The sequence below is a fragment of the Scyliorhinus torazame genome, chromosome 8, assembly GCF_047496885.1.
Source record: "Scyliorhinus torazame isolate Kashiwa2021f chromosome 8, sScyTor2.1, whole genome shotgun sequence".
In the NCBI taxonomy this organism is placed as follows: Eukaryota; Metazoa; Chordata; class Chondrichthyes; order Carcharhiniformes; family Scyliorhinidae; genus Scyliorhinus; species Scyliorhinus torazame.
The window spans coordinates 76,245,116-76,268,129 of record NC_092714.1 but is presented as its reverse complement, the minus strand read 5'-3'; the positions used below and the strand labels follow the sequence as shown (position 1 = coordinate 76,268,129).

At 50.1% G+C, this 23,014-nt stretch overlaps 1 long non-coding RNA gene across 1 annotated transcript in view; it reads right to left on the bottom strand.

The window, feature by feature from the left end:
- Positions 1-9,050, bottom strand: part of LOC140427956 (uncharacterized) — a 273,707-nt gene extending 264,657 nt beyond the window's left edge. The window contains exon 1 of the long non-coding RNA XR_011948671.1: positions 8,828-9,050. This is a non-coding gene — a long non-coding RNA (uncharacterized lncRNA). The remainder of the gene's footprint in view (positions 1-8,827) is intronic.
- Between the last annotated feature and the right edge of the window lie 13,964 nt (positions 9,051-23,014).

The following is a 23,014-nucleotide window of genomic DNA, read 5'->3' as shown; positions in this document are numbered from 1 at the left end:
AAAGCAACAATGACATTATGGCAATAAATAACTTGTCAGAAGACAAGCAAATTCCCCAACCATCAATGGTCAATGGGAGGAAGTTAACTGACGCTAATTGCTGTTGGTTTAAGTTATTTGTCTACCTGCGGAACGTATTATACTATTGATGCCAACCACAGCAATGAACTACTGCAACAGTCTTTTGGAATCTCTGATTAGAAGGCAGAACAGAAACCCCATGTTCTCTGTGTTAATTTGGGACCTCCTGAGAATTTACAAGTAGAATTTACATTCCAGCCTTGGGTGACTCTGTGTGGAGTTTGCACATTTTCCCCGTGTCTGTGTGGGTTTCTGCCAGATGTACCGGTTTCCTCCCATAGTCCAAAGGTTTGCAGGTTAGGTGGGGGTTACGGAGATAGAGCAGGGGGATGGGCCTAGGTACAGTGCTCTTTTGGAGAGTTGGTGCAGACTCGATGGGCCGAATGGCCTCCTTCTGAACTGTAGGGATTCTATGATTCAAATAATTTGGAAGAGAATACTGCAAACCCAGTTTAGGTTTTGCTTAATCCAAGGAAATGTGCTAATGGTGGGCCCAATTCATAAAATCGGGCACGTGATTTAACCACAACATTTCTAAGTGTCATTTTGGGTGAGTTTGGTAGGGTATTTCTCGCTGGCTTTTTGGGTGAGAGCCACACTGGTATTTACCGACATTTAGAGCGCGATCTAACTAAAAGCACAGTAAGAAGTCTTACAACAGCAGGTTAAAGTCCAACAGGTTTATTTCAAATCACTAGCTTTCGGAGCACAGCTCCTCCCTCAGGTGAATGAAGAGGTATCATACCTCTTCATTCACCTGAGGAAGGAGCAGTGCTCTGAAAGCTAGTGACATCGAAACAAACCTGTTGGACTTTAACCTGGTGTTGTAAGACTTCTTACTGTGCTCACCCCGGTCCAACGCTGGCATCTCCACATCATAACTATAAGAAGATGGAGGGCGCGATTTAACCAAGACGTTTCTAAGTGTGGTAGCAAGCGGAACGTGCCGCTAGCTTCCCGACGCTCAGCCTGGTGAGGGCATGGCTGCTATAAAATGTTAATTGGTCCACTTAACGAGGCCCACGGGCTCGCCAGCCCCCTGCTAACAAGGGAGAGCAGCATTTAAACCGCTTCTGCACAGCCAGCCCCACTCAGCTCACAGACATTCCACCGAGAAGGCCAGCCCCACGATTCGGGGATGCCGACCTGTGCAGATTGTTGGACACGGTAGAGACCAGATGGGATGCCCTGTTCCCCCGAGGGTCTTGGAGGGTCAGCCACAGGGCAGCCAGTGCAGCCGAGGAGGAAGCACCACCAGGAGGAACAGCATCCAATGCCTTAAGAAGATCAATGATCCCCACTGGGCCGCATGGGTAGATTGGCACCCACCCCTGACCCCACCATTCCCCGGGAATGTGCCTGGCACTTCCCCCGCCCAGCACAGTTCCATGCCCCAGCCCACCCATATCGAGCAGTGCTGCCCACGCCATGCCACCCCCATACCCTCCATACACCCCACCCCCCATCCTCCCCTTCTCCCCATCACCATGCCTGCCATCTACCCCACACCCCCATCTCCCCATCCCCCCATCACTCTATCCCCCCATATTATCTTCACCACATATACCCCATCTCCCCCCCCACCCAAGCCTCCCCCCGTACCCCCGTGATGAATGACACATGCAGCTCACGATTGCCCCTGTGTCCCCGCAGGAAAGGTAGGCCCACAACGGATGGGAGAAGGTCCAGACGGGCAGTGGGGTGCTGGACATCAGAGTCTTCACCCCAATGAACAAAGATAAGTGCAGCACAGGAACAGGCCCTTCGGCCCTCCAAGCCTGTGCCGACCATGCTGCCTTAACTAAAATCTTCTGCACTTCCGGGGTCCGCATCCCTCTATTCCCATCCTATTCATGTATTTGTCAAGATGCCCCTTAAACGTCACTATCGTCCATGCTTCCACCACCTCCTCCGGTAGCGAGTTCCAGGCACCCACTACCCTCTGTGTAAAAAACTTGCCTTGTACATCTACCCTAAACCTTGCCCCTCGCATCTTAAACCTATGCCCCCTAGTAATTGACCCCTCTACCCTGGGAAAAAGCCTCTGACTATCCACTCTGTCTATGGCCCTCAAAATTTTGCAGATCTCTATCAGGTCGCTCCTCAACCTCCGTCATTCCAGTGAGAACAAACCGAGTTTATTCAACCTCTCCTCATAGCTAATGCCCTCCATACCAGTCAACATCCTGGTAAATCTCTTCTGCACCCTCTCTAAAGCCTCCACATCCTTCTGGTAGTGTGGTGACCAGAATTGAACACTATACTCCAAGTGTGGCCTAACTAAGATTCTATACAGCTGCAACATGACTTGCCAATTCTTATACTCAATGCCCCGGCCAATGAAGGCAAGCATGCCGTATGCCTTCTTGACTACCTTCTCCACCTGTGTTGCCCCTTTCAATGACCTGTGGACCTGTACTCCTAGATCTCTTTGACTTTCAATACTCTTGGGGGTTCTACCATTCACTGTATATTCCCTACCTGCATTAGACCTTCCAAAATGCATTACCTCACATTTGTCCGGATTAAACTCCATCTGCCATCTCTCCGCCCAAGTCTCCAAACGATATTAATCCTGCTGTATCCTCTGACAGTCCTCATCGTTATCCGCAATTCAACCAACCTTTGTGTCATCTGCAAACTTACTAATCAGAGCAGTTACATTTTCCTCCAAGTCATTTACACATACTACGAACAGCAAAGGTCTCAGCACTGATCCCTGCAGAACACCACTAGTCACAGCCCTCCAATCAGAAAAGCACCCTTCCATTGCTACTCTCTGCCTTCTATGACCTAGCCAGTTCTGTATCCATCTTGCCAGCTCACCTGTGATCCTGTGTGACTTCATCTTATGTACCAGTCTGCCATGAGGGACCTTGTAAAAGGCCTTACTGAAGTCCATATAGACAACATCCACTGCCCTACCTGCATCAATCACCTTTGTGACCTCCTCGAAAAACCCCATCAAGTTAGTGAGACACGACCTCCCCTTCACATAACCATGCTGCGTCTCGCTAATACATCCATTTGCTTCCAAATGGGAGTAGATCCTGTCTCGAAGAATTCTCTCCAGTAATTTCCCTACCACTGACGTAAGGCTCACCGGCCTGTAGTTCCCTGGATTACCCTTGCTACTCTTCTTAAACAAAGAACAACATTGGCTATTCTCCAGTCCTCCGGGACATCACCTGAAGACAGTGAGGAACCAAAGATTTCTGTCAAGGTCTCAGCAATTTCCTCTCTTGCCTCCTTCGGTATTCTGGGGTAGATCCCATCAGGCCCTGGGGACTTATCTACCTTAATATTTTTCAAGTTGCCCAACACCTCATCTTTTTGGATCTCAATGTGACCCAGGCTATCTACACACCCTTCTCCAGACTCAACATCCACCAATTCCTTCTCTTTGGTGAATACTGATGCAAAGTATTCATTTAGTACCTCGCCCATTTCCCCTGGCTCCACACATAGATTCCCTCACCTGTCCTTCAGTGGGCCCACCGTTTCCCTGGCTTCCCTCTTGCTTTTTATGTACGTGTAAAAATCCTTCGGATTTTCCTTAACCCTATTTGCCAATGACTTTGACTGACCCCTTTTAGCCCTCCTGACTCCTTGCTACTTTCCTTATAGTCCACACAGGCTTCGTCTGTTCCCAGCCTTCTAGCTCTGACAAATGCCTCCTTTTACTTTTTGACGAGGCCTACAATATCTCTCGTTATCCAAGGTTCCTGAAATTTGCCGTATTTATCCTTCTTCCACACAGGAATATGCCAGTCCTGAATTCCTTTCAACTGACATTTGAAAGCCTCCCACATGTCAGATGTTGATTTACCCTCAAACATCCTCCCCCAATCTAGGTTCTTCAGTTCCTGCCTAATATTGTTATAATTAGCCTTCCCCCAATTTAGCGCATTCACCCTAGGACCACTCTTATCTTTGTCCACCAGCACTTTAAAACTTACTGAATTGTGGTCACTGACCCCGAAATGCTCCCCTACTGAAACTTCTACCACCTGGCCGGGCTCATTCCCCAATACCCGGTCCAGTATAGCCCCTTCCCTAGTTGGACGATCTACATATTGTTTTAAGAAGCCCTCCTGGATGCTCCTTACAAACTCAGCCCCGTCCAAGCCCCTAGCACTAAGTCAGTCCCAGTCAATATTGGGGAAGTTAAAGTCTCCCATCACAACAATCTTGTTGCTTTTACTCCTTTCCAAAATCTGTCTACCTATCTGCTCCTCTATCTCCCGCTGGCTGTTGGGTGGCCTTTAGTAAACCCCCAACATTGTGACCGCACCCTTCTTATTCCTGATCTCTACCCATATAGCCTCGCTGCCCTCTGAGGTGTCCTCCCGCAGTACAGCTGTGACATTCTCCCTAACCAGTAGCGCAACTCCTCCACCCCTTTTACATCCCCCTCTAACCCGCCTGAAACATCTAAATCCTGGTTTAGCTGCCGATCCTGTCCTTCCCTCAACCAGGTCTCTGCAATGGCAACAACATCATAGTTCCAAGTACTAATCCAAGCTCCAAGTTCATCTGCCTTAACTGTTATACTTCTTGCATTAAAACATATGCACTTCAGGCCACCAGTCCCGCTGTTTTCAGCAATATCTCCCTGTCTGCTCTTCCTCAGCCATACTGGCCCATATACCCCCTGAGAGGAACGGCCACTGGAAGTCGCGGGGGTGGCTGAGGATGATCTATCACTGACATTAAGGTTGGTGTACGAAGCAGAAGTGAGGATCCACCTGCCCCCACCCTTATAACCTGTCACATGTGAGTTGTTAATGTCATGCAGACTGACCCATCCCTCCCACTGACCACATGTCCATTCTCCTGCAGGATCCTCAGCTGACGGTTCCAGCCTGACTGGCGTGGAGCCTCTTGCCTCCCATGAGAAGAACTCTGAGGAATCACCGTATTTTCCGTACAGCAATCATTCCCACCCTCCACCGGCGCAGAGACACATACCTCAGTGGATGACAGTAGTGGACATTCTGGGGAACATTTTGATGAGCACCACACACCTGCTGATGCACATCAGGTTGAGGCAGGAATGCCCAGCTGGGCCCCAGTCAGATGCTGAGTCTCTGGGCCAGGTTGACCCGGAGCTGATGCAGACACAGCCGAGAGATTCAGAGGGGATGTCAGCAACACTCCAGCCAGGTCCTCAGCAGGTGCCCCTTATCCCCTGAGAGCCAACCGGCCACCCTGGGGTGGTCCTAGAAGAGGCCGGGGATGTCTGACTGCCCCAGGATGTAGCTGCCGTGCACACTCTCTGGGAAGTATGGGCATACGTGCATGATCTTCATGTGGTGGTCACACACGAGCTGGATGTTCAGGGAGTGGAACCCCTTCCTTTTGATATAGAGCACTCCCAGGTGACCTGGTAGTGCGAGGTGACATGGGTGCCATCTATTAGCTCCTGGATCTGGGGCATCCTGTCGATGGCAGAGAATCCGGATGCCCGGGCATCTTTTTGGGCCTGGCCAATGTCAAAGTTTATATAGTTGGCTGCCTGGGCAAATAGGGCATCATGAAGTCACGGATGCATTTGTGGGCTGGAGCTTGTGAGATGCCGCACAAGTCCTCGCTCGAGCCCTGGAATAATCCTGAGGCGTAAAAGTTCAGGGCTGTGGTGACCTCGATGGCCACTGGGAGCAGATATCCTCCTCCTCCACATGGTGCCAAGTCCGCAAGGACATGGCACAGGTGCTGCACCATCCCCTTGTTGAGGCAGAGCCTCCTGCGGCACACGCTGCCCGTCATCTGTTCGAAAGACGAGCGACGCTTATACACCTTGGGCCGTCGCTGACCTCCCTCTCTGGGTCCCTCTCTGGTCTGCTGGACAGCTGAGTCCTCAGGGTGTGGGGCGGGGCCCTGCACATGGGCCGCTGCCTCGAATCCCTGTTGACGCTGCTGCCACTGCCTCCTCTGGTCTCTGGCCACCTGGCCTGCCAGCAGAACCTCTAGGGCAGATTCCGCAGTGTTCAAGATATCGTCCAGTGCGTCTAATACCTGTAAGGAATTGGGAGAGGGTGTGAGACTGACAAACAGCAGTGTCTTCCTCCCTGGCACCCTCCAATCTCCCATTGCTCCCCCCCCCCTTCCCCCTCTCCTCACATCCCCTGCCACCCGATACGTCCCGCACATACACTGGGGCAGCAACCGCAGTGCCCGCTAGGCTGATTGCCCAGGAGCGATGATGGCTACGCACCTCCTCGGGTCCTCACTGCAGCACTTCGCCAGCTTCCCGTTTATAAAAAGGAGTGCTAATTAGTGCCCACGTGGCCACTTGCTGGGGAGGTCGTTGGTTCACGGGAAGTCATTAGATAGTCGTTTTCATTAATTGTATGGAGATTGGGCTTAAATGGTGATTATTAATTTCTCACCACGCTATGGCGGGATCCTGATTTCGCCAAAGGGAGTGGGCCGATGAGATCGCAAAGAGATCGGCGCCCAGCACGGTTCTTGATTTTGGCCTCTCCTGTTTTTAACGGCCTCATCGCACTCTTGCCTAAACGCAATGCGGTCATTAAATCGTGCCAAGAGTCCGCTCTGGTGGGATTAGCAGTTTTGTTCCTGGTGCTTGTAGCGCTATCTAACACCACTCTGCTTTCTTTCGTGCCCTGGCAGGAAATGAGCTACTCAGTTCATGAAGAAATCAGAAAGCAATTTTTAAATGTCTCTCTGATCTCTCAACACCCAATGGGACCCTCTCAACACCACACTCAGCACCCCACATCGCATGGGCAGGGCACCCCTGGGCCCAATCCCTGGCATGGGCAAAATACCAGCCTGGCACCCTGGCAGTTCCCCTGACAGCATGGCAGTGCCATCTGGGCACCCTGACAGTGCCAGATCCTGGCATCCAGGTGGCACCACCAAGGTTCCCAGGTTGCACTGCCAGGATACCAGGTTGACATTGCCATGGTGCCACCCTGCCCGGAGGCCAACCTCGCGGGGGCCTTTGATCATCTGGGAGACCCACTCCCCAGATACCGTTCCCCCTGGTTCCTGTTTGTGGGGAACAGGGGTCTCCTTGGCGAGGCCGGTAGATGTCGAGTGGCCAATCAATCTGGTGGCAGCATGGCTACGTGGGTTCTTAAACTCACTTAGCTGTGCTGGACTGTGTCCATCCAACAATGGCTGTCTAGCGAGATCTGGTTAGATCTTGTGAGACATAACAGATATCCGGAATCCCGGGGGAGGCCTCTCCTGTGATCCATCGGCTGCATCCCACCCTGATTCCGGCAGGACACGGCCAGTAGATCGCGCCCAGAGTCATTTCTTTGGGCTGTTAGATAACAGTGTGTTCCCAGCGCAACAAGCACCAGGAACGGTCCTGCTAATGCCGCCTAGAACCGAGTCTGGATGCGATTTAGTGGCCGCATTGCATTTAAGCAAGAGTGAGAGGGGGCCATTAGATAGAGAGAGTGGCCAAAATCGAGAATCGCGCCAGGCACACATCTCTTTGCGATCTAACCGGCCCGCTCCCTTTGGCAAAATCCCCTCTGTCTGTGCGGAGTCTGCACGTTCTCCCCGTGTCTGCTTGGGTTTCCTCCGGGTGCTCCTGTTTCCTCCCACAGTCCAAAAAGGTGCAGGTTAGGTGGATTGGCCATGCTAAATTGCCGTTAGTGTCCAAAAAGGTTAGGTGGGGTTATTGGGTTACGGGGATGGAGTTGAAGCGAGGGCTTAAGTGGATCGGTGCAGACTCGATGGGCCGAATGGCCTCCTTCTGCACTGTATGTTCTATGTTCTACCTCCCCTTTCTTGGGCATGGTTCCCTTAGGCCCTGGTCCTTGGCAGTGCCGCACTGGTACCCAGGCATCTGTGCACTGCCACCCAGGCACCCTGGCAGTGCCCCTGCCAGCCTGGAAGTGCCACCCAGGCACCTTGCCATATTTGAAGAAATACTCCCAGTTCATTCTGTTTTTATTTTAGCATCCACAGTATTTTGCTTTGTCCACAGTGAATTACATAGGTTGGGGAAAGCTGCACCGCCATTACAATGTTTGCACATATATATTTCCAATAGGGGCTGGTTTAGCACACTGGGCTAAATCGCTGGCTTTGAAAGCAGATCAAGGCAGGCCAGCAGCATGGTTCCATTCCCGTACCAGCCTCCCCGAACAGGCGCCGGAATGTGGCGACTAGGGGCTTTTCACAGTAACTTCATTGAAGCCTACTCGTGACAATAAGCAATTTTCATTTCAACTGATCTGCTGTTACACGTTTGCCAAGTCAGAAGTGTTAATCAACCCCCAAAAAAGAAACTGACAGAGGTGGGGATATTTGTCTATCTATTGGAGATATCTGAGGACCAATTAGAAAACACTTATTTTGACATTCATAGCAGCTTCTCAGAGAAATTGCAAACTATTGATACCAGACCTAAGATGCTCCACACTAAAGTAGCGTTTTCATGCTGATTTTCTTCCTCTCCCACAAGTGCTGGCAGAGGCTAATAAGCCAAACCCAACATTCTAACTCCCAGTTGCGAACATACAAAAATTAATGAACAGGATATGACCATTGAACTTACACCATACAGTCATGAGGCAACCTGACACCATGACCTCGCCACCCCACAACAGCCAGTGTCTATCCACCCTGAAAGTTGGAAAAAAGAAAAAAAAGAAAACCCCAGACTTATTCAGGAAATACAAAAGCTGGAAAATTCCACTTGGATGGATATCAACCAGGCGACCACAGTAACCAGGAGACACACAACCGAATATCTTACCTGCGTTGTATGTTGTGATAGCAGCCGGAGATAAGAATCCATTTAATTCTCTTTTGCATGCTTGCAGGAAAGTCACACTCGCAGAATGAGTCAGCAACCTCAGGCGAACCAATCTCTGTGAAAAGAAACAGTAAGAAGTTTTACAACACCAGGTTAAAGTCCAACAGGTTTGTTTCGATGTCACTAGCTTTCTGAGCGCTGCACCTTCCCCAGGAGACCTGAGAAAGGAGCAGCGCTCCGAAAGCTAGTGACGTCGAAACAAACCTGTTGGACTTTAACCTGGTGTTGTAAAACTTCTTACTGTGCTCACCCCAGTCCAACGCCGGCATCTCCACATCATGTGAAAAGAAAGGTTTACTGATATCGAGCCAAGCTTTATGCTGATGTTAACATGGGCGAAATTCTCCCCCAACGGCGCGATGCCCGCCGACTGGCGCCAAAAACGGCGCCAATCAGACGGGCATCGCGCCGGCCCAAAGGTGCGGAATGCTTCGCGTCTTTGGGGGCCGAGCCCCAACATTGAGGGGCAAGGCCGACGCCGGAGGGATTTCCGCCCCGCCAGCTGGCGGAAATGGCGTTTGTTGCCCCGCCAGCTGGCGCGGAAATGCGGCGCATGCGCGGGAGCGTCAGCGGCCGCCGACAGTTTCCCGCGCATGCGCAGTGGGGAGAATCTCTTCTGCCTCCGCAATGGTGGAGGTCGTGGCGGAGGCGGAAGGGAAAGAGTGCCCCCACGGCACAGGCCCGCCGGCGGATCGGTGGGCCCCGATCGCGGGCCAGGCCACCGTGGGGGCACCCCCCGGGGCCAGATCGCCCCGCGCCCCCCCCCAGGACCCCGGAGCCCGCCCATGCCGCCTGGTCCCGCCGGTAAATACCAGGTTTGATTTACGCCGGCGGGACAGGCAATTTCTGGGCGGAGAATTGAGCGGGGGGTCCCGCCAACCGGCGCGGCCCCATTCCCGCCCACGCCCAATCTCCGGTACCGGAGACTTCGGCGGGGGCAGGGGCGGGGGGTCGGAGAATGACGCCCCTTATCTGCGTTTCCTTGATCCTCACTAAACTATTGGATTTAAATATCTGTGTGGGCCCATAACAATACTTTCAATAGTTTAAGGAGCTCAATCAAATCTTCTTGAAGCCTGCATGTTTCTAGAATAAAGAGATGCAGCTCTTCAAGTGTATTGAACTAAATGCCTTTAAACTGAATTCAAATAAATGGCTCCCATTGCTTTGAGCACTCAGAGATTAACTTTATCAAGATTTGCAGCGCAATATGTTTTGAGGTCCCTTAATTGACCCAGGACTTCTGTATTTTTGCATTATGATACAGTTTTAAAGTTTGGCAAACAGCATGTCCAAACATTTCTGCCATGTGCCCAACCAGTGGCCCAGGTGCACAGTGTGTGGAAAACTGTGCTAGTTTTAAAAAGGTTTGTACTCAAACTTCTCTCAAACCTACTTGTATATTGCCAAATGTAAAATGTTCCTTGAACTATTGAATTTGGTTTAGTTGATCATTTTGTTTGAAGAATTTACATTTTACAAAAATATTTGTTATACTTAAGGGTGGTAACCTGTTACAGGATTGAGGGGGGTTAAAGCCTTGTGATATGGATTTGGCTTTCTATGAAATAACAGAAGCTGCTTTCTACACTGCTGAGGCAGCAGGTGTAGGCGATAGGTAAGTGAAAAAGCTGTGATTTTTCATTGTTTCTGCTTTGCTTGCTCTTTAGCATCCAGGCAGGGATGAGTGATGGGGGGCCTCTGATTTGAGGGTCTCTGATTTGGGGATCTAATAGGGATATGATGGGGGTCTTAAAGGGGCCTCTGATTGGGATCAGATGGGGGTTCTGATATCGGGGTCTGTTAGGGGGGGTCTCTGATATGGGAGTCTGATGGGGTATTCAAAATCGTGAGAGGTCTGGACAGACTAGAGGGCAAAACTGTTCCTATTGGTGGAGGAATCAAGATCTAGAGGACACAGATTTAAGGGAATTGGCAAAGAAGCAATGGTGACATGAGGAAAATCTTTTTCACATAGCGGGGGGTGGTTCACGTCTGGAATGCACTTCCTGAGAGTCTGGTGGAGGAAGGTTCAACTGAGGCATTCAAGAGGTAATTAGAACGTTATCAGAAAAGGAAAAATGTGCTGGGTTACAGGGAGAAGGTGGGAATGGCACTGGGTGAATTGCTCCTTCAGGAAAGCAGCACAGACATGATGGGTCTAATAGTCTCCTTTTGTGCGGATACCATTCTTTGATTCTATTCCATGTGATAAACTATTGCAATCTAATGGAAACACTGGACCCGCTTGAATAGCCTCCTTGCACCCGACTCGGTGATGCGACAAGGCTGTTAAATTTCGCAAGAGGCTTCTCATGAGATTTGCAATGCTCAGAATGCCTCACAAGATGTAACGAGATCTCATGAGACGTCGCAAACTGGATCTCGTCCTCACTGGGCAAGGTCCAGATTAACATTAGGCTCATTTAAATATGTCTAAGCCCAATTCTCTCGAGGCCCAGGATCTAACTCCTGCGCCTGGAAGATCTGGCCATGGCGTCGTTTAGTACTGGTCCACATAAACGTGGAGCATGCATAATGGCAGCTGGGGAGGGGGGTTCTCCCAGGCCATCGAGTGGTCAGGTTCTAAGCAAGATGGTACCCTGGCACCCATGCTGGAACCTGGGTCCTTAGCACAGCCAACTGGACACTCTGGCAGCGCCACCCTGGCACTGCCAGTGTTTCCGAGTGGCACTACCAGGGTTCCAGGCTAGCACTGAAACTTGCCTGGGTGCCAGGATTGCCAATGCCAGGGATCAGGCACGTGGGCGCCCTGCCCTTAAGACATGGGGTGAGGGGGGGGCTCAAGGACCGAGGTAAGTTGGGGCAGTGGGGGTTCCGGAGGTTGCGGTAGGGTGTCCGAGGGGGTCGAGAAATTGGGGTGGCATTTAAAAATGGCGCCACGATCTCTTCTTGCAGGAAATGAGGTAAGTGTGGCCTCGGCCGGTCGTTCCCAACTGAGGCCAGAGAAAACGGCAGGTACGTGTCCAAAATGGGACTCTGTTTTTTTGCGCATTATATCGTGCCCAGTCTCTCTCCAATTGGCACCTTGCACAAACATTTCAAGAGTTCATGTGAGATGCAAAGTACATTTAACAATGTTTCACAAGAAACGTACGAATCAAATCCAAATTTTCCACTTTAGCTAACAAGGGGCTGGATTCTACGATCCACGACGGCGAAATCGCATTTGGCGAGGGGGCGGAGAATCCCCGATGATACCAAAATCGGAGGCGGCGCTGCTTTCGCGATGCTCCGCCCCCTGAAATGCGGCGAACTCTAGGAGCCGTATCCATTGCCTGAGGCCCACCACGCAATGCTCCGTCCTTAACTGACCGAGTTCCCGACGGCGTGGGACACGTGTGGTCTCAGTCCAGTGCCGCCACAGTCACGGGAGGGCCGGTCCGGGGGAGGGGGGTGTTTATTTGGGGCTGGGGGCACTGTGGGGGGGCGGTCCTGGCCCACGAGCGTGTAAAGGGGGGGACTATTTTTATGGTCCGGTCCATGGGCTGCGTCTGCCATGAAGCACGGCGCAGCCGCTGCAGGTCGCTGTGCGCCTGCACAGCCACGGACCCGGCAATGCTCCGGGCCATATCGGCAGCTAGAATTGGGAGCTCTACGCTGCCTGGCTGCTAGCCCCTCCTCGGAGTAGGGAATCGGTGGCCGTTTTGCGGCAGTTTTCCTGGTGTAAAACACCACCGTTTTCAAGCTGGCATGGATAGTTAGTCTCCCAAACAGAGAATTCAGCCCAAGGTCTTTCATATTCCACTCTCTGACATCGGTTTCTCTTTCCCTTGAAATTTACATCTTCAGTAAAATAGACACTGGAGAAGTTTTTACAAATTGGTGGCCCTGACAAAAACAGCTGAACCTTAACTCTGAAAAATAGATGGTTTGAGATTGGGTCAGGGGCTAAAGATTTTGGAACAGGAACTGAACCCCCCTCAAACCTGTCTACTTCCAATTATAGCAGAGGCAGGGTGAGAGGAGGTCAGGTAACATGCCTGGGAGAAATGAGTTGGCCATTTAGATATTAGAATGAGGTTGCATGCTTTTATTTTAATAGACAGGAGTGATTAAATTGATTGCCATCAAAAGCAGGTGGAGAATCACGATGTGAAATTAATTTGTGATTGTTGACCACAATGCAGGTAGCATATCAACTTGGTGCGGCCTGTTTTTTTAATTACTTTATCAGAGGTACAAAGCCAGAGCTCAGAGTGTAGACAAGGGCGAACCCCTAATCCAGCTCCTTGCCTGCTTCAAAAAACAATTTTGCAATGTGTTGCTGATTGGATGGACTTCTTAACAAGAAGTCAATATCGTGAATGGAAACACCAGTTAGAATCAGCATGCATTATTTAAAGACGGTCTGCATCTGCATCACTTAAAGGTGTCATGATATCCACATCAGCATATCATGGTGCAATCACACACACACTGATGGACAGGTAGTTGGACCAACCAACACACACACAACATCGCAGCCAATCACCAGTGAGAGCACACGCACTATAAACCAGGGAACACCACAGTTCCCGCTCATTCTACCAGGAGATAGCTCAGAGCACAGAGCTCACAGCGTGCCACTCAGACATAGACCATGTGCTGAGTGCCTCAACAAGATAGTGATAGGGCTGAGTCCACAGGTTAGCTGGTGAAGCACGAACCTCAGCCAGCAGTTAGTAGTTGTCATTGTTTAAGACAATAAAACAGAGTTGTACCATCTACAGCCGTGTTGGATCACTTGTGCATCGGAACACCCAACATGGCAAAAGGGAGGCGGGTTATGTCTGAGGTAAGTGCTGAATCCAACCTGGAAGACATTGATTAAGAGAGAGTAGGATTCCAAGGTTTCTGGACACTGTACTGAAGGACGTGGTAGTAGTGATCTAAAAGAAGAGAGATGCTTTGCATCTGAACAAAGTCAGGAGGCATACCAGATACACACTTAGAAAGCTGTGCGAAGGATAGCTGTAGATGTGAAGGCCAAGTATCAAGCCCTAAGGACCTAGGTGCAGTGTTGCAACAAATTCAATGACCTCACATGAGTGGTCAAGGTCAGTGACATAGGAACATATTCTTCCCCACTTTTACAAGACTCCTCAACGACTCCCCCTCGGACTGATCAGTTCCCTATAAGAACACTGGCCGGGATTCTCTGAGACTCCGCTCCGAAATCACGCTCGGCGTGGGAGCGGAGAATGGGGCATCGGTCCTGCCATCGGGTCCGGCGCCTTCCTGCGATTCTCTGGCGGCTGGAGAATCGCCGTCAGTCGCGCGCGCAGTCAACGCGCCGTCGGTCGGGGGCCGTTGAAAGAGGCCCTCGCGGCGATTCTCCACGGACGATCGGCCGAGTTCCCGTTGGCGTGGTTCACGAATGGTTCCACCCGGCGGGAGCTTGGAGTCGCGGTTGTTGTGGCCGTCCTGGTGGGGGGGGACAGGGGATCTGTCACCGGGGGGGGGGGGGCTTCCACGAAGGCCAGGCTTGTGATCGGGGACACCGATCGGCGGGCACGCGCATGCGCGAACCCGTGGCCGGAAGTGCAGGGCTCCGTATCGGCCAGCCCCTTAAAAATGGAGAATCACTCCGGACTTTTTAGAAAAAAGCCCGGAGTGATTCTCGCCCATTTTCACGCGGGTGTGAAAATAGCCCCATTATTGGAGAATCCCGCCCACTATTCACGACGCCATATGCTGCTCTTGCTCATGTATTTGCTTTGTTTAGCCCCTTGTTCTGCACAGTAACCAATCACTGTTTGTCAGTGTACCATTTGTCAATGTTCTCTGTTGATTATTCTTTTTGTCTTCTATGTACGTACTGTGTACGTTCCCTCGGCCGCAGAAAAATACTTTTCACTGTACTTCGGTACATGTGACAATAAATCAAATCAATCAATCAATCAAATGGCATATCCCACTGACTGTACCATGTGCCTCAGACTGCTAATTTCACCATTGCAATTTTACCAGCAATCTCTATCAATCATGACATTAGCAGTCTGAGGCACATGGTACAGTCAGTGGGATATGCCATTTGATTGATTGATTGATTTGATTTATTGCAGATAGGCGCTTCTGTGGCCGCGAAAAGGACTCCAGGATGGTAGTTTACCTTGATAGTGCTGAAGATTTTCAGAGAATACAACATGGTATAGATAGGCTGCAAAATTGGGCATAGAAATGGCAGATGGAATTTAACCCAGACAAATGAGGGGTGATGCATTTTGGCAGATCCATTTCAGGTGGGAGCTATAAAATAAGTGCCAGAACCATCAGGAGCATAGTCACAGAGAGATCTGGGGGTGCAGGTCCACAGATCCTTAAAAGTGGCAGCACAGGTGGAAATGGTGGTAAAGAAAGCATACGGCATGCTTGCCTTCATAGGACGAGGTATCGAGTAGAAAAGCTCAAAAATTATGTTAGAGTTATATAGAACGTTGGTTAGGCCACATTTGGAATACTGTGCCCAATTTTGGTCACTGCATTACCTGAAGGACGTGGAGGCTTTGGAGAAAGCACAGAAAAAGTTTACCAGAATGTTGCCTCATATGAGGGTATTAGCTATGATGAGAGATTGAATAAACTGGGATTGTTCTCCCTAGAGAGACGAAGGTTGAGGGGCGACCTGATAGAAGTTTATAAAATTATTAGGGGTAGAGATAGGGTGAACAGTTTGAGGCTTTTTCCCAGGGCGGAAATGACAATTACAAGGGGGCACAAGTTCAATGTGAGGGGGGAAAGGTTCAATGGAGATGTGTAGGGGAAGTTTTTTACAGAGGGTGGTGTCTCAAACTGGCTTTCTCCTTTTCATCAGCTCACAGCAAAACAGCCAGGCACTTTTAAACTGCTCTCAGCAAAACCAACCAGTCACTTTTTAAACTGCAAAACCCTACTGCAATGACACCATGCCTGGTCACCCTGCAGCCATATCTCCGTAATTCCGACTATATCATACCCGTTACCTCTATTTGCACGATTAGTTCATCCGCTGTATTGCATTTGGATCTGGCCCTTGGTTTGTCTCCCTCTCACTTTTCTTATTCCCCTTTCTGTCTTTTGTTTTTGTCCTGTTTCCTCCTCTTCTGACTCCTTGCATAGGTTCCTACCCCCTGCCATTTTAGTTTATACCCTCGCCAACTACTCTAGCAAATACTCCCCCTCGGACATCAGTCCCGGTTCTGCCCAAGAGTAACTCGTCCAGTTTCTACTGGTCCCACCTTCCCAGAACCAATCCCAATGCCTCCGGAAACTGAAACCCTCCCCCTCACAGTATTCAGGCACGTATTTATCCGATATAGCCTGCTATTTCTACTATGGCTATCACGTAGCACTGGTAGTAATCCTGAGATCAATATCTTTGAGGTCTGACTTCTCAACTTTTTTCCTAACTCCCTATATTCTGCTTTTAGGACCTCATCCCTTTGTTAACCTATGTTGTTGGAACCGATGTGTACCACGACCATTGGCTGTTCACCCTCCTCCTCCAGAATGCCCTAGAACTGCACTGAGAGACCTTGACCCAAGCACCACGGAGGCAACATACCATCCTGAAGTTTTGTTTGCGGCCACAGAAACGCCTATCTATTCCCCTTTAATAATAATGATGATGTGGAGATGCCGGCGTTGGACTGGGGTGAGCCCAGTAAGAGTCTTACAACACCAGGTTAAAGCCCAACAGGTTTGTTTCGAAACACTAGCTTTCGGAGCGCAGCTCCTTCATCAGGTGAATGAAGAGGTAGGTTCCACAAACACATATAAAGAGAAATTCAATGATGCAAAATTATACTTTGAATTTGAAACTTTGCAGGAAATTAAATCTTTACAGGTCCAGACTGGAGAGAGGAATAATCACAGATTAAAGAGGTGTGAATTGTCTCCAACCAGGACAGTTGTAGGATTTTGCAAACCCAGGCCGGATGGTGGGGGGTGAATATAATGAGACACGAATACAAGGTCCCGGTTGAGGCTGTAATCATGCGTGCGGAACTTGGCTATCAGTTTCTGCTCGGCGATTCTGTATTGTCGCACGTCCTGAAGGCCGCCTTGGAGAACGCTTATCCGAAGATCAGAGGCTGAATGCCCTTGCTGCTGAAGTGTTACCCTGACTGGATGGGAACATTCCTGCCAGGCGATCATCGCGCGATGTCCGTTCATCCGTTGTCGCAGCGACTGTATGGTCTCACCAATGTACCACGCCTCAGGACATCCTTTCTTGCAGCGTATGAGGTAGACAATGTTGGCCGAGTCGCACGAGTATATACCGCGTACCTGGTGGGTGGTGTTCTCACGTGTAATGGTGGTATCCATGTTGATGATGCATGGGTCTTGATTTTGCTGGATGAACAATATTCTGTAGCAACACAAACATTTTACAGCCAACTGAGCTGAGACATGTTGTGACCTTTAGGTCCCCTGGTGTCTGGTTCGGTATTAAAAACAATTGGAATCTTTCTACAGATGAATTCCATGTTTAATAATCCACATCAAACGCTTCCATGGCACACATTTTTCCCATCATTTTTGCATCCAGGCTCTTAGGCCGGGGATTTTCCGACCCCCTGCCGGGTTGGAGAATCCCCGGGGGGGAGGCGCGAATCCCACCCAGCTGCCCCAATGCCGGCTGCCCTATTCTCCGACGCCATTTTTTGTGGCCGGTAGGATTCCCGCTACGCCGGTCGGGGATCGTTGACAGCGGCGGCCCCCAGCGATTCTGCCGTCCCCGATGGGCCGAGTGGTCGTTCAGTTTTGGCCGGTCCCGCCGGCGTGAATTACTCACCTCCTGCACGGCGGGACCTGGCAGGTAAGTTTGCGGGGGGCGGTCCTGGGGGGGGGTGGGGCGCGGGGATCCGACCCCGAGTGGGCCCCACGATGGCCTGGCCCGCGATTGGAGCCTACTGATCCTGCGGGCAGGCTGGTTCCGTGAGGGCTTTCTTTCCTCCATGCTGGGCCCCTGCAGGGCTCCGCCATATTGCCCAGGGGCCGGCGCAGAGAAGAGAACCCCCCGCATGCGCGGAAATACGCCAGATGGTCTGCACATGTGCGAGATCATGCCAGCCGTTCCGTGCATGCGCGAACTCACGCCGGCCCTTCGCCACCAGCTGGAGTGGCACCAACCACTCCGGCATCAAACCAGCCCCCGGAAACAGGAGAATTCCTCACTTTCGGGGGCTGTTGACACCAGAGTGGTTGGCGCCAGTTTTCCCGCCGGCGTGGGGACATAATCCCCAGAAGGGAGAATCCTGCCCCTAGTCTCTACACTTCCTCCCTTCCAAATGTGTTGGAAAGTATGGCACGTGTGGTGAACCACGTATTGCTACTTATATATTTACCGTTATTTGTTATTCGTCCGATTGTTATCCACCACTGTATATATGTTCACTGTTGTTCTTATTCACTGTTACTTACTGTTGTTGCGTTGATGCTTCTGTTGGCTCCGCCTTTGGCTCCACTCCTCGGGGGAAGTATATAATTGGCAGACCTGTGGCCAGCTCTCAGTGTGGGAGCAGCAGCAGGCTGGCATACTTCTTCGCTTATTAAAACCACTGTTCTCTTCTACAACTCAACTCGTGTGAATTGATGATCCATCAGCACGAACAATCCCTTGAACAAACAACTCGGAATTTTTGCCTGAGTACATTTTGACCTTTCGCCCGAGTAGCGGCCCACATAAAGTCGGATAACTTTGAAATCCTCGTTCACTGCAGCCTGTGTAACACAGTCCCTACAGCCCAGACCCCATTCACTTCGACGCAAGCAAGACTTCCCCGACTGTCAGTCTTCTTAGTCACAGCTTCTGTCTAAAAATGTTGTCAAACCTTCACATCGATGGCAGTGTTTCACCTGACATCTGTGTGCGCTCAGGTCCTCTCCTGAGAATCTTCCTTTGCTCCCGATGCCGTCCCCCAATTAATTGATGAAAATCTTCTTTCCAGTGATTTTTCTGCCTCTAATCTTGTCGCTGCTTTTCTCTCATGTTATATTTTATTGTTGCCGCAAAGAGAAAAAATGTGGAGGTGCCCACCCTCTGGATTCTTGTAAAAGCACTGTGAGAGGTTTATTAAGGGATTTGCTCATACAATGATGGTGATCTGCTCAAAGTCTGAGTAGACACTCTGCCAACGTCTGTGATGCAGAACCAGCAAGAATGTATTCCCAGATACCTAACACTGACCACAGAGGAGGCAGTGGCATAGTGGTATTAGCACCGGGCTAGTAGTCCAGAGACCTAGGGTAATGCTCTGGGGACCTTGGTTCGAATCCCACTAGAATTCAATAAAAATCTGAAAGTAAAAGCCTAATGATGACCATGAAACCATTGTCAATTGTCGTAAAAAACAATCTGGGTCACTAATGTCCTTGGGGAAGGAAATCTGTTGTCCTTACCTGATCAGGCCTACATGTGACTCCAGACCCACAGCAATGTTGTTGACTCTCAGGGATGGGCAATAAATGCTGGCCCAGCCAGTGACACCCACATCCCATGAACAAATAAAGTAAAAAAAAGGAGATTGAGGAATGATAAGAAGACAGTGATGAAGCAATCACACACTCGCAACCACCAGCTCATACAGACACGGCACATCATTTAGTGGATAGCATAGAGGTGAGATTTGCACGTGGTAAGACGCTGGGCACGAATGAGTGAACAGGGTAATACAGGTGCCAGCTTGACAGAGGGTAAGGATATAGAACATACAGTGCAGAAGGAGGCCATTCGGCCCATCGAGTCTGCACTGTCCCACTTAAGCCCTCACTTCCACCCTATCCCAATAACCCCATCTAACCTTTTTGGACACTAAGGGCAATTTAGCATAGCCAATCCACCTAACCTGCATGTCTTTGGACTGTGGGAGGAAACCGGAGCACCCGGAGGAAAACCACGCAGACAGGGGGAGAATATGCAGACTCCGCACAAACAGTGACCCAACGGGGAATCGAACCTGGGACCCTGGCGCTGTGAAGCCACAGTGCTAGCCACTCGTGCTACCGTGCTGCCCTAAATACATGACATAGAACATAGAACGATACAGCGCAGTACAGGCCCTTCGGCCCACGATGTTGCACCGAAACAAAAGCCATCTAACCTACACTATGCCATTATCATCCATATGTTTATCCAATAAACTTTTAAATGCCCTCAATGTTGGCGAGTTCACTACTGTAGCAGGTAGGGCATTCCACGGCCTCACTACTCTTTGCGTAAAGAACCTACCTCTGACCTCTGTCCTATATCTATTACCCCTCAGTTTAAAGTTATGTCCCCTCGTGCCAGCCATTTCCATCCGCGGGAGAAGGCTCTCACTGTCCACCCTATCCAACCCCCTGATCATTTTGTATGCCTCTATTAAGTCTCCTCTTAACCTTCTTCTCTCCAACGAAAACAACCTCAAGTCCATCAGCCTTTCCTCATAAGATTTTCCCTCCATACCAGGCAACATCCTGGTAAATCTCCTCTGCACCCGCTCCAAAGCCTCCACGTCCTTCCTGTAATGCGGTGACCAGAACTGTACGCAATACTCCAAATGCGGCCGTACCAGAGTTCTGTACAGCTGCAACATGACCTCCTGACTCCGGAACTCAATCCCTCTACCAATAAAGGCCAACACTCCATAGGCCTTCTTCACAACCCTATCAACCTGGGTGGCAACTTTCAGGGATCTATGTATATGGACACCTAGATCCCTCTGCTCATCCACACTTTCAAGAACTTTACCATTAGCCAAATATTCCGCATTCCTGTTATTCCTTCCAAAGTGAATCACCTCACACTTCTCTACATTAAACTCCATTTGCCACCTCTCAGCCCAGCTCTGCAGCTTATCTATATCCCTCTGTAACCTGCTACATCCTTCCACACTATCGACAACACCACCGACTTTAGTATCGTCTGCAAATTTACTCACCCACCCTTCTGCGCCTTCTTCTAGGTCATTGATAAAAATGACAAACAGCAACGGCCCCAGAACAGATCCTTGTGGTACTCCACTTGTGACTAAACTCCATTCTGAACATTTCCCATCAACCACCACCCTCTGTCTTCTTTCAGCTAGCCAATTTCTGATCCACATCTCTAAATCACCCTCAATCCCCAGCCTCCGTATTTTCTGCAATAGCCTACCGTGGGGAACCTTATCAAACGCTTTGCTGAAATCCATATACACCACATCTACTGCTCTACCCTCGTCTACCTGTTCAGTCACCTTCTCAAAGAACTTGATAAGGTTTGTGAGGCATGACCTACCCTTCACAAAGCCATGCTGACTATCCCTGATCATATTATTCCTATCTAGATGATTATAAATCTTGTCTCTTATAATCCCCTCCAAGACTTTACCCACTACAGACGTGAGGCTCACCGGTCTATAGTTGCCGGGGTTGTCTCTGCTCCCCTTTTTGAACAAAGGGACCACATTTGCTGTCCTCCAGTCCTGTGGCACTATTCCTGTAGCCAATGATGACATAAAAATCAAAGCCAAAGGTCCAGCAATCTCTTCCCTGGCCTCCCAGAGAATCCTAGGATAAATCCCATCAGGACCCGGGGACTTATCTATTTTCAGCCTGTCCAGAATTGCCAACACCTCTTCCCTACATACATGAGTTCAACTGCAGAGGTATCAGGTGAGCACTTTGACAAAGCAGTCTCCAGAAAAATCTGATGGCTATGCACAACAAAAAAGTTTCCTGCATTGGCAAGCCTGAAAGAAAGCTGCAGTCATTGGCAGGGAGCATGGATGAGTCTGGCATGAACTCAGCTCAGGTCTTTGCAGTGGTAATCCGCACTTTGCAACAAGGAAGCGGTGATCAATTCTATTAGCACATTTGTGGTCCTGACCATACTACAGCATCTGATGATCAACGTCTCACCCTCCATTGCAGCACTAGCAGCTTCCACCAAAATCTGGATGCCAGAATGGAAGTTCAGACTAATGTCACACAAGCTCAGCTTGCTGCCAGGGAAGCTCAGACTACTAGGATTGCTGAGGCACTCTCCTGGGGTTGTGACAGTGGCTCAGTGGAACACAAACCTACTATCCTCTCTCAGGATGACAGAATTTGTCTTCACACTGCCAATTGCCAATGCCCTGTCAGCCCGCCAGCCCAGACTGCTGTCAGCTGTGCCAAGGTAGTGCAATCTATAACAAGGCCCAAAGATGCTCCAGGTCATAATTCCAGTTCATCTACAGCCTCTCAGTGAAAGTCAACCCCACCAATCATACTGCAGCCACTGGGGTAGCACTGCTTAGTAGCTCGCGGACAGGTAAAGGCTCACAGAATTAGGCAATAACGAAATTCACAATGGTGATTAGCTGGCTTTTGAATGTAATGTGCCATGCTTTGTTTTCTAAATTTGTTTTGGAATATTTAATTTGTGTTAGCTATTATTTTTGAATTTTGCTCAGTTATAGGGGAATGTAAGATGTGGGACTGTTAGTGAATGAGGAATTGGAGTTCTGGCTCCTGGTTAAGCAATTGAATGAGTTCTTTATGGGCAGTCTGGGTCGAAGGGGACAGTCTAACTGATGCACTATCAATTACGACGAGCCGAGAGTAGAGAGTAATCGAGGCTTTATTACACAGAGATGTGTGGCATCCTACAGCTGCTGCCAAAATGGCTGCAGTTCGGAGAGCCCACACATTTATACCCCGCCTACTGGGCGGAGCCAGCAGGCAGGGATCTAACACCGTACCTTTAGTACAGGGGCCTTACCGTAATACCCTTGTATGCAGTGCAGTATATACAATATAATACAACAGTGGTGACTACCACATTCACCCCCTGTTAAAATGAGTCCAGCGGGGGTGGTGGAAAACTATTTACATACAGGTTGTCATTAAAATTTCAGAAAAGGTTACAAATTTAGACGGTCGGGCGCCTTGATCCGTCGCTGAGAGCACCACAGTGCTGGTGGCGAGTCAGGCGTCGGCTCAGTTGTCGGTGATTCCGGGAGCGTGTTGACATCCTCTTCATCCCCGGGTGGGACCAAGGGGAGGACGGATTGTCCTGGAGCGGGGACTGTGGCGGGGTGTGCTGGGGGAAGGGAGGGTGGCGTCGGGGCAGAGGGGGGGCGGGTGCGGGGGACCCAGCTGGTGCCAGGTCCCTGAGGGAGACTGTCTTGGCGGCTG